The sequence below is a fragment of the Ovis aries genome, chromosome 7 (assembly GCF_016772045.2).
Source record: "Ovis aries strain OAR_USU_Benz2616 breed Rambouillet chromosome 7, ARS-UI_Ramb_v3.0, whole genome shotgun sequence".
Taxonomy (NCBI): domain Eukaryota; kingdom Metazoa; phylum Chordata; class Mammalia; order Artiodactyla; family Bovidae; genus Ovis; species Ovis aries.
In genome coordinates, this window is record NC_056060.1 from 78,096,586 (window position 1) to 78,109,081 (window position 12,496).

A 12,496-nucleotide genomic window follows, 5' to 3' on the forward strand; every position below is an offset into this window, starting at 1 on the left:
AAAACCATAGCCTTGACTAGATGGACCTTTGTTGACGAAGTAATGTCTCTGCTTTTAAATATGCTGTCTAGGTTGGTCATAGCGTTCCTTCCAAGGAGTAAGCGTCTTTTAATTTCATGGCTGCAATCACCATCTACAGTGATTTTGGAGCCCCCTGAAATAAAGTCTGAAACTATTTCCACTATTTCCCCATCTATTTGCCATGAAGTGATGGGACCAGATGTCACGATCTTAGTTTTCTGAACGTTGAGCTTTAAGCCAACTTTTTCACTCTCCTCTTTCACTTTCATCAAGAGGCTCTTTAGTTCTTCACTTTCTGCCATAAGGGTGGTGTCATCTGCATATCTGAGGTTATTGATATTTCTCCCAGCAATCTTGATTCCAGCCTGTGCTTCTTCCAGTCCATCGTTTCTCATGATGTACTCTGCATAGAAGTTAAATAAGCAGGGTGACAATATACAGCCTTGATATACTCCTTTTCCTACTTGGAACCAGTCTGTTGTTCCATGTCCAGTTCTAACTGTTGCTTCCTGAACTGCATACAGGCTTCTCAAGAGGCAGGTCAAGGGGTCTGGTATTCCCTTCTGTTTCAGAATTTTCTACAGTTTATTGTGATCCACACAGTCAAAGGCTTTGGCATAGTCAATAAAGCAGAAATAGATGTTTTTCTGGAACTCTCTTGCTTTTTCCATGATCCAGCAAATGTTGGCAATTTGATCTGAGGTTCCTCTCCCTTTTGTAAATCCTGCTTGAGCATCTGGAAGTTCATGGTTCACATATTGCTGAAGCCTGGCTTCGAAAATTTTGAGCATTACTTTACTAGCGTGTGAGATGAGTGCAACTGTGCGGTAGTTTGAGCATTCTTTGGCATTGCCTTTCTTTGGGATTGAAATGAGAACTGACCTTTTCCAGTCCTGTGGCCACTGCTGAGTTTTCCAAATTTGCTGGTATATTGAGTGCAACAGTTTCACAGCATCATCTTTCAGGATTTGAAATAGCTCAACTGGAATTCCATCACCTCCACTAGCTTTGTTCGTAGTGATGCTTCCTAAGGCCCACTTGACTTCACATTCCATGATGTCTGTCTCTAGGTGAGTGATCACACCATCATGATTATCTGGGTTGTGAAGATCTTTTTTTGTACAGTTCTTCTGTGTATTTTTGCCACCTTTTCTTTATATCTTCTGCTTCTGTTAGGTCCATACCACTTCTATCCTTTATTGAGCCCATCTTTGCGTGTAATGTTCCCTTTGTATCTTTGATTTTCTTGAAGAGATCTCTAGTCTTTCCCATTCTATTCTTTTCCTCTGTTTCTTTGTATTGATCACTGAGGAAGGCTTTCTTATCTCTCTTGCTGTTCTGTGGAACTCTGCATTCAGATGGGTATATCTTTCCTTTTCTCCTTTGCTTTTTGCCTCTCTTTTTTCACAGTTATTTGTAAGGCCTCCTCAGACAGCCATTTTGCTTTTTTTGCATTTCTTTTTCTTTGGGCTCGTCTTGATCCCTGTCTCCTGTACAACATCACGAACCTCTGTCCATAGTTCATCAGGCACTCTGTCTATCAGATCTAGTCCCTTAAATCCGTTTCTCATTTCCACTGTATAATCATAAGGGATTTGATTTAGGTCATACCTGAATGGTCTAGCAGTTTTCCCCACTTTCTTCAATTTAAGTCGGAATTTGGCAATAAAGAGCTCATGATCTGAGCCACACCTATACATGTGTTCTTTCCTCTTCCTAGTTTTTACCCAGCCTAGTCCTCCTGTTTTCCTGCAGGACTCTGTATGAAGATCACTGCTTTAAGAAAATTAGATTTCCCTTTATAATCCTTCATCTTCCTCTTTAGTTTTTATTAATTGTATTTGTTATAGTAATTTAAAAAAGTTTGTTATAGTTTTATGATTATGTGTTCCATTGTATGACTCTTTGTTTAATATTGATGGCTCACCCTAGACTGTAAATTGCACAACAGCTAGGACCAGGCCTGTTTTGTTTGTTGCTCCCTCTACAGCACCTCGCACAGTCCTAGCATGGTTAGCAAATATTTTGGGGCCTCTACTTTGTGTCAGGCTCTGTGCTTGGCCCAAGAGTGCAAAGATGAATAAGTCATAGACCCTGCTGTCAAGGATATGCCTTTTTTGGCATGTGGTGTGTCTGAAGACAAGCTCTCTAGAAAGCAAAATAGGTTAAGAAAGATGTTTGAAAGGGTATGAAAATGCTAAAATTCCTACAAATAAGGGTTTTTTTTTAGTTTAAGACTGCAACTGGAGCAGGGTTTTCCTCATTGTAATACAAATTCAAGAAACTGCAGTGTTTTGTGGAATGATTATGGCATTTCTCACTGATATATAGAAGGATTTAAGCAAATGATAGATGCCTTTTCTTTTGATTGTTATTTATGTCTCATTACGTGGTTCTCAGACTCAGAAAGTCTGAAAGACAAGGCATTGAGACTAGTCTCCCTCTGAATTCCGGAACACTCAGTTATAACATCCCTGCCAGGTGCTCATTAAACCTTGAACTCTTTCAGTGGTGGAGAAGTAACTCTTAGACAAAACAGCCTTTTCCATTTTGGAACAGTTTGAATTGTTAGAAAATGTTTTATTACGTTGCCTTATTTTTCTGCCCATTTGTCTGCCCTTTGCAGTCATGGCGATACGCTTGCTCTTTCTTCCACAAAACAACTGTCCATCTATGTATTTGTAGATAGCTCACTTGCCCACAGTGTTCTTTTTTCCCAGTTGAAACAATTTTGGTTTTCCCAATTATTCCTGTGATGATTTCCCTACCCTTTCTATTCCTATGACACTCTTAACATGTTCCAGGTATTTCCATGTAGGCTTGGAAACTTAGCGCCCACCATGGAGGCAGCACTCCACTTGTGTCCGAACCAGTGCAGCTCAGGACTAGTTTTTCCTACTCTGAACACTATACCTCTGCTAATCTGGCCTTAAATTGCATTGGATTTTTCAGCAGCCAAGCCACACTGCTGGCTCACATAATGTTCACAAGTCAGCTAAAACCCGCTAGATCTTTTTCACATGAACTCTTGTTCAGCCTGGTCACTCTCCCACCCTGACCTTAGGCATGTAATAGTTTTCTTTCTTGAATCCATGTAATAGGTTTTTACGTTTATTCCCATTCAGTCTCATCTTATTAACTTCAGACCAACATTCCCTCTAGTTGCTTGTGGAGTCTACAGGCTTGGCAAAAGAAGAAAAAACAAAACAAAACCAAAAACCCTCCAACTCCAGTGAATACCACAAACAGTTATTTGCTTTAGGTTCAGGAAATGAAAAGTTATGCTGGTTTTAAGTTTCTCAATTTGCCTTCCTCGTCCCTCCTCTGTGCCACCCCCACCCCCTTCAGTGTTTTGGTCTGAGGCCCAGTGCAGCATGTCTGCAACTTAGGCTCTCTTTACGGAGGGCCCAGCTCTCATCCTCCACACGCTGAGGTATGGCAATAGCCAGGGTCTGTCTTGGCTAAGCTGCGGGAGCATCTCTTAGCCTTGCTGAGGAAACCTTTGCTGCCTCGTGATACGAAACATGCCGCCTACTTGCTCTGTGCCATTGTGGGGCCGACTTGGCTCATTGTCTCCCAGAGGAGACACAGAGCAAGCAAACTCCTTCTCCCTCGCCCCCTCCCTCACCCTCCACCATCTCTTTTGTCCCCACAATCCAGCTCTGGAAAATATCTGAAGGCCACAGAAGTGGGAGTACCCTTTGATGTTTATATTGGCTGGCTCCTTTTCCTTTTTACTTCTTCTTCTTCTTCTTTTTTTTTTTTAATAATCAGAGTAGTAGAAAACGTGGAGAATTAACCGCATGACAGCAGCAGAGGAATTCATTAGAAAAACTGAGATGAATTCTGCTCAGATTTCAGGTTCTCAGGCAGGAGTCACAAAGGAGTAATCGTCTTCTAGTTGTTTTTAATCATTTCTTTTGTGGCACCTTCCTTGTCCATGAAACCAATCTCAGTGTCCAGCATGAGGGAGCCTGAGAACAGAGCAGTCGGAATGGAGGCTTTGATTGGGAAATTACTACAGTGGTATTAACTACTTCCTTCTAACCTCGCTTTGATGGAATTTGTCCATCTTGGAGAGGGCAACAGACAGTACTATGTCACTGTATTTTATTTCAAGTGTTACCTATTAACTTTTTAAGACTATAAGTAATGTGCATAAAACTTTACTACAGAAAATTCTTAAATTGACAAAAACAACTTCTGGGGCATCAAGTTTTGCAAAGTGTGTTTTCTCACTTAAACTGCAGAAGTCCCCCCAACCCTTTTTTTCTTTATTAGCCTTGAAAGCAACGCTGATGGTGTCTCTGCCCTTGACTTAGTTCATTTATGTTTAAAATTTCTTCTTGAAGGAACTTGATAAAATAACACATTGATTTTTCTTTCTAAATATATAAAGGCAGCAACTGGATTTCCAGAAGCTATGATAGGATAAAAATTTTACTCCATAGTAGTTTTGACTGCTTTGCTTAAATATTGGATCTTCATTGCTATTCTATTTACTCATGAATCTGTTTTTAAAATGCAATCATATTAGGAAGTTTCATATTGGAATAATTTAAGAGAAAAATCTTTCTCAAGTACTTTTATACCCTTCAGAAGTTCCTGTTAATACATAATGTATCAATCTTTTAAGTATGAATGTTTGTATCTATTTATTTATTTATTTTTTGTATCTGTTTATTAAAGCAGATTCTATAAAGCCCCCCTTTCAGACCTTTTAGCGCAGTTCTAATAAAATAGATCTGCCTGAAAGCAATGAAAAGGACAGTGCTTGAATCTTAGTGATAGTTTTGCAAAGAGAATTCATTAACCTGAAGTACTCATGCATGTCATTTATTTTAAAGCCATTTGGTTTTAACTTTAAGCTCACCCAGTCAGCACGTGCTTTCGTCAGACATTTAGGGCCTAACAGGGATGGATTTATTTAGTATCACAGAAAATTTCCCAGGGAACAGTCTTCTCATCTTAGGGCACAGAGTCAGACTCTGAGACTCAGAACCAGACCGTTGGCAAGTAAATTACCTTTTCATGTCGTGTTTCTCTTACTTGCCCAGTGGAGATGCACAGACTTGTTATCTGCTTGTCAATGAGAGAAAAATATATCCTGTCTCTTTTGTGTCAGTGGTTATCAGGAGGGAGTGATAACTGTGGCCTGCAGTTTTTATAGGGAAGGCCCTGTGGAAGATCGGAGACATGAGCGAGATCTGGGAGAGTACCTAGGAGGTTAGTCATTCCAAGACCATTTTTTGAGGACTTCTGATACAGGGATATTTAAAATATGTTGCCTGCTTCTGTTTTAGGTTGGCACAGAGGAGTCAGGAAGGCAACAAGAGAAAGGGAGTAAAAGCAGAGCAGCCAGAAAGCTCATAGTGTGTTTTGTATTCATGAAGCAGTGGAAGGTGTGATTCAATTTAAGTTTAAAAAAACAGCCATTCATCCTGAGGAGATCATTAATAAATGAGTATAAAGTATGTTTTTATGAATATTTTTATTTGTGCTATTTATAAAAATGAAAAGTTGCAGGGGAAAGTCTCAGAAAACAGATTGAATCAGACTGTAAGTAGAGAATGGAGTACTCTACAGATATTAAAATCATGCTGTATAAAAACATTTATTCCAATGGGGAAATTCTTCCCTAATTCCAATTAGGGAAGAATGGAAATGTAGGTTATGAAATAGAATATACACTGTGGTCCCAGTTTTGTAAAGTGTTTATATTTATTATGTGGGGAAAAATTAGAGAGGATTCAAAACAGTTAGCAATATGTTCTGAGATGAGTTTGACTTTCTTCTTTGGGCTCTGATGTTTTCAGCTTTCTTCTGCCAACAGAATGCAATTAATTCTTTTTTAAAGTTAGGCTAAGAAGTTAGGCACTTTTTGGAATTGATTTATTCACTTATATGAGGCAATACAGAGTCCATTGTAAAAATCTGAGTTGATGAGTGACAGAATGAAAATAATATTGTTGAGAGACGAATAAGATAAATAAGCATAAGATGTTTCAGTGTAGAGAGCCTAGTTGGAGTGATGAATCTACAGATTGCAACAATACTTTATTGTAAAATGGTAGATGTTTGATGTTTGTTCCTGGAGTAGGAGATGGCAACCCACTCCAGTATTCTTGCCTGGAAAATTCCATGGGCAGAGGAGCCTGGCAGGCTATAGTCCATGGGATCACAAAGACTCAGATGCAACTGAGTGGCTGAGCGCAGCACAACACAGATGTTTGAAATAAGAAGGTAATTGTAGGAATTCAAAAGAAGGGATGGATGCAAAACAGTATGAAGGGCGAATAGGCAGAATATGGTGAAATGGCTCTGGAGATGGGGGAGAGAATAGTCCTGAGGGAAAATGCAATATTTCAAGCTTGTTGGGGGCATGAAGTCAATAGAAGACAGAGACCACTGTCTTGGAGATAGGGAAAAGTGGTTTTCAGTCCAGGTTGGTTGGTTGGTTTGGTTTGTTTTTTGTGTGTATGTTTTAGTTTCGTACTTTTTATTGGGAAGTGCAAAAAAATGTTGCAAAATAAAGATAGTATATTTGAGTACCTTTATCCAGTGATCTTTGACTACAGTTGCTTTATAACTTATCACTTGTCTATGTACATATACATAATTTTTTTCAGATATGTTTATCTTGATCCTTTACCCTCAAATACTAAGTTTGTATTTCAAAGAAAGTGGATATTCTCTTACATAACCATTGTAGAGAATTATCAACTGTAGTAAATTTGATTAGATACGTTTATCTACACTATCATTAATATTCCAGTTTTGTCAATTAAGTCAGTAATGCAACAGTGTCTTTCACAGCATTTTTTTCTCTCTAGCACAGGAAAAACATCTAGGTTTAAGTATTACAATTAATTGTCTCTCCTTTTTAGTCTCCTTTCATCTAGAACTGGAACATATTCATAGCCTTCCTTTTTCTTTTATGGCTGATATCCCTGAAGACTATGGTTCGTCTATCCACACACCCCCCCCCCCACCTTTTATTTTTAATTTGTTTTATTCAGTTTCCTCATGATTAGGCTTGAGTTATGCCTTGTCAGCCAGGTAAATGTTTTTTTCTTCTCAGTTTATCCTATCTGGAAGCACACAATGTTCATCTGCCTCTCACTGGGATGTAAATGTTAATCATCAGGTCAAGGTATTATTAGATTTTCCTCTACATAGGTACTGTTTTTTCCTTGCAAACACTAAGCAGTCAGTGGGAAGCAAATATCTTATTCCTCATGGTTCACCCAGATTTACTGTCCATTAAAAATTCTTTCATAATCCAAACTTTTTATGATAGTTGCAAAATCACAATTTTCCAACTCCAACATTCCCGCCACACTTACCAATCATCACTAGATATTTTCCAGTAAGCAAAAGAGCTCTTTCTTTTTCTCATCTATTTATCCATCCATCTCTTCTTCCATCCATCCCTTACTAGTTTGGATTTATGGATTCCTGTTTTGTTTTGTTTTAATGGTCAATACTGTACTGAATCACTGTGGTGCTCAAATTGTCCCAGATTTGGCTAATGTGTTCTTGCCACATCCTGTACTCTTGCCTGGAAAATCCTATGGACGGAGGAGCCTGGTGGGCTGCAGTCCATGAGGTCACTAAGGGTCAGACACGACTGAGCAACTTCACTTTCACTTTTCACTTTCATGCATTGGAGAAGGAAATGGCAACCCACTCCAGTGTTCTTGCCTGGAGAATCCCAGGGACGGGGGAGCCTGGTGGGCTGCCGTCTATGGGGTCGCCCAGAGTTGGACACGACTGAAGCGACTTAGCAGCAGCAGCGGCACCATTTATTTCCCTTTCTTTTAAAACTATTTACTTTCTTATTTTTTGGCATAGTAAGTTATCTTAGGTTCATCTGAACCTATTCCTTCCTAGTCCATTTCTCCTAGAATGGACTCTTATTCCTTCCTAGTCCATTGCCCATTTCTCCAAGAATCAGTTGTTTTGTAGTGGAATGATATTAGAGACCAAGTTCTGGGAATAGGTGGGCTCATTACTACTGGAGTATCTTTGCTTCTTGGCCCTTTTGTGGACAGAGTTGAGGACTATATACATACATACACACCTGTGTATATACATACATACATATACATATTTTAGAAAGTGAATTCATTCTTATACTTCCAAGTTTAGTCCATTCCCACAGGTTTCTTCCTCACTTGATTCAGTTTTCTATGACTTTCAGTTTGAAATGATGATAAGGCAAAATGGTAAAGGAGTCCAGCATGCAGTAGGGAGACAGAAAATTGAAACTCACGTGAAAGCCTCAAGTTTAGTGATTAGGTTAGGGTGTCACCCACACAGAGTAAGGCGTAAGTCGAGTTTGCCAAACCCAAAGGCGAGAGAAAGATAGTGAAAGTGGCAGAGGATGGCCACTGAATTTTGAGATACATAAAAAAATTGTAGTAGAGATAAGAATAGCTCAGGGAAGGAGATACAGAAAATGGAGTCAAAGAAGAAGGGGGAGAAGCCAGTGGGGGCATGATGGTCAAGACTGGCAAGGTTTTCAGTAATCAGATACTTCAAAATGGTCAGAAGAAATGGAAGATTGAGCCTGGACCTTTGGATTTGATATTTGATTACCAAAGATTTTACAAACTAGAGCTCATTGGAGAATTTTTTGAGAGTACAGCTTTAAAGTCGCCACGTAGCTCAGGCTGATGATGATAAAATTTGATTAAATGTTTGGGAGATATTCGCAGTTACTTTTTCTTTTAGATATGTTCACCAAATACCATTTTGTTTCTAATTACATGCTAATAAGCAAGTATGTTCTGTGTATAAAGTGACCAAATCTAAGAGGCATTGTAGACGGGCTATTTTAGGGAACTCATGTTTTTCTTTAAAAGCTCAGTTAGCATTTGGAATCGATATACAGTATAATATTTAAAAGAAAAACAACATATTTCCTCATCCCCCAAGAGGTTTCTTAAAATAGCATGTAATCTTACCTACAGTGGGAAAAAGTCTCAAATTTTATAAATTGGGTTGAATCTACTAACTCAGATTACCTGACCAGGAGAGCCCCCAAGAAAAACAAGGTGTGGTAAAGGTTATTGTAATGGTAATTAAGAAATTTGTGTTCTGCTTGCTGGGCCTCCCTCACTAAAGGCAGTGACCCAGCCTGTGGCTACTGGCACCATTTCTACTGCTGAGACATGCTGTCTTTTTAGAGAGACGTCCAAACCAAATCTTTGCCCACTTTGAAAGCCAAAATATTCTTCTCATTCCTTTCAGCCACAGAAAGGCTGAGCTTTTGCTAATGGGATCCATGTCTCTGAGACCTGTTGATGCATCAACCTGTTTTCTTACGTGGCATGTTAGCAGTACAGGGTTTAATTTTAGTTGTTTTTCTTCCCAGAGTCAGAAGTGCTAGAAATCAGAAAGGATCTCTGAGGTCAACTGCTTTAAGCCTCTCACTTTCCAGATGAGAACACCAAGGCTCAGAGAGGTGAAATAACATGTCCATGGCCCCACAGCTGGAAGATGGTGGAGCTTGAACTCAGGCCAGTTGACCTTCCTCCCAGGTCTGCAGCTGTACCATACATCACAGCATCTCTAGTCAACAGTAAAACCTCTTTGGGGTTATGTATTATATGTTAGATGCTATGTATCAGATCTGAGTGGTGACAACCTGTCCTGTAACAGAGTCATAATGGGCTCAGCAACAGCTTGGTAGCTACACCCACAAGCAAACCCTGTGGGCAGTCTGAAGGTACAGTCTTTTCTGAGTTGAAAGGAATCTGTGGAGATGCATTCTGTAAATCTGTGAAGTTCTGTGTTTGCTGAGTGCTTGCAGCTGTTCTCTAAGCTGTGGCACTTTGTGGAAGTCCCTTCCTCTTTCGCGATGGGTAATCCCATTGGTGAACTGTGATGGACCAGGAAGATTTTCTTATCCTTCATATTACAAGACTCAAAGACAGTAGATTAAAAATAGTATTTCTTTCTCCTTTCTTCCAGTAGCGAACATTCCACTTTACTTTCAATAGCATGTTCTACATGCTAATGTCTAACATTTTGGCACATATAGGAGCTTGTTTCCATTTTATCTGATTTTAGTCAACAGATATTTACAGAAGGCTGTGTGAGCCAGGCACCATGCTGGGCACTGTGAGGTGACCAAGGGCCTTTGAGAGCTGTTCATCGTCCCTCCTGAGTTCCGGGTAGTAACCGATTGTGCAGCAACCTCTGCTGATGGTCTCTGAGAGGCCTTTGATGGGTAACCTCTCTAGTTCCCAGGGCCTTATTATCAGCTTCACTGATACTCTCTCCAGGGAACTTGTCCCTCTCACTATGATTCCCTTCAAAAAGATGAGATTTTCCAAGAGAATTTTAGAAGTGTCTTTGTTGTCTTACTCATTTCATTTTTCTTTAACATTTGAAAGGACTGAAGTCAGGAGAAAGAAGAATGTTTAGGTCTAAAAAAATGTGAGTGTTCCTTTAAATCTGCTTTTGAGAAAATTATAGAAAAATATTCAATACACTCAGGGATCTACTGCCCTTGGGATACTCATGCCTTGACTACCATCATGTTAGAAGATGCTATGTTTAGGCTTCAAAGAAAGGAATTATACTGGGAACTCTTAGTAATGAATCTTTTATTGTAACCTTGGTTTTCTTCCTCCTGCTAATCTTTTTAAATGGGTATTGCAGGAAGCTACTTGCCAAGCTGTAATATACCTTCAGGGAATGTAGCACATAATCTTTCTCCTTATTTGGCACTGAAATTTCATCAGGCTGTGTTAATCTGAGTGCAGCACACTCTAGGAATATCTTGAGAATAGATCTCTAGTTAGAAAAGTTGAGACCAGGTAACAGTGGAACCACAGTTATTAGATGCATGCCTGAAACAAATAAAAATGACCAGTATTTGTGTTGCAGTATCAGATACACCAGGACCAAATAAATAGTACTATCTCGAAAACACTGTCGTCCATGTCTGTGTTTTCTTTTAAAAACGTTAAGGGTGATAACGCAGTGTAGGGTACATAGATAGACATGAATCATTGCAGAAACCGGGCTCGCTTATTTGGTTGACTAGGACACGGGCTAATTAAAGGTAGTGGAGTGATCATCCTGTCTGTCATGGTTGCCTTTGGTGAAGTCTGGGCGGACTGCGATAGCAACCTCAGCTGCTGTAATATTATAGAAAAAAACCCTTGAACTTAAAGCAGTTTCCTTACCCGTAACAGACAGACAGTAATCTCCACCTCACAGAGTTGGTGTGAGGGTTAAATGAGAAAGTGGGAAAGTGCTTTGTCATCCACATAGCACTCTGCAGAAGCAAAGATGTTCTTCTGATCGTTATCACAATGACATGGAATGAGTTATTCCCCAGATATTTATGATAAGGTCGTCAGAAAAGAGTAGGTAGGTCACTTCGCTAGGATTCTGAATGTGTTACAGGAATTCCCAGTTTGAGTCACAGAGTTAAATGAAAGGCAACGAGAAGTGTGCTGCATTTAAAATGTTATTTCATTTTCACATTTCATTCTTCATCACTGAACTCTTTCACTTCATTTCCAGTCGCTTTCACTTTCAAGTTCTCAAGCTTCAGTTCAGTGTTAGTGATGTTCCCACACTTCAAAATTTGTGTTGTTTTCCTCGATCTTCTCTCTGACTAATGGATTGTGGTCAGGATGAGAGCATTGCTCGGGGTGCATTTCCTAGGTAGGAATGTCTAAAATCAACAAGAACATTCTCTATGACCCTCCTGTCCCACCCTCCTCTCCCAATGCCAAGTGACTCTGATTTGTTTGCATATAGGACTACTTGCATTCTTAGTTCAAGGGCCTGACTGCTTGTACACTGGACTCTTTCTGAGAACTGTGGCTTAGAGCCTTTATTACTGGCTACCTGCTTTTTTCTGTAAGTGAGAGTGTTACAACAAGGCAGTAAACTCTTCCATGACAGATTCTCGGGAATCCAAGGTATTCTGGCTCAGTCTCAGGAATCACAGTCTAGAAAACATTCATAGCATGTACCCTGTTCTATCATCTTTCAGCATCCTTCTCATAAGCCCTGGAAAATACCTAAACCAGAAGAAAAGGCAAGCAAGTAGGGCTATGCTGTGCTTAGTATCTGAGCTGGAATGAAGCCTCCAAGTGTCTAAGGGAAAGCAGGATGGGATGTGTTCTTTGGGGCCCAAGAGACAGAACCAAGGCCTTGGGCAGAAGCTACACAGAGACAGATTTTGAACTGAATAATATGAAGATTGTTCTAACAGAGCTGTCCAAACATGGGATGAATTGCCCCCAGAGTCTGTGAGTTTCCATTACTGGAGGTGTTTAAGAGTAAACTAGACTACCAGTGAAGGTATATCATAAGGAAGATTTATATTATCAGATGAGATAACTTTTATTTTTTTTAAAGCATTGGAATTTTAACCATGAAAGTAATGCACGCCTTTTATAACAAATAACACAGGGCTATACAATGAGTCAGTTAATAGTCCTTT

General features: G+C 39.6%; 1 protein-coding gene and 1 long non-coding RNA gene across 9 annotated transcripts in view; one reads left to right on the forward strand and one right to left on the reverse strand.

Moving 5' to 3' along the window:
• The window catches only part of RAD51B (RAD51 paralog B), a 632,024-nt gene that overhangs the window by 338,728 nt on the left and 280,800 nt on the right, over positions 1–12,496 (forward strand). The window lies entirely within an intron of this gene.
• The window catches only part of LOC132660073 (uncharacterized), a 33,235-nt gene continuing 25,582 nt past the window's right edge, over positions 4,844–12,496 (reverse strand). Inside the window, exon 3 of the long non-coding RNA XR_009601285.1 lies at positions 4,844–11,705. This is a non-coding gene — a long non-coding RNA (uncharacterized LOC132660073). The remainder of the gene's footprint in view (positions 11,706–12,496) is intronic.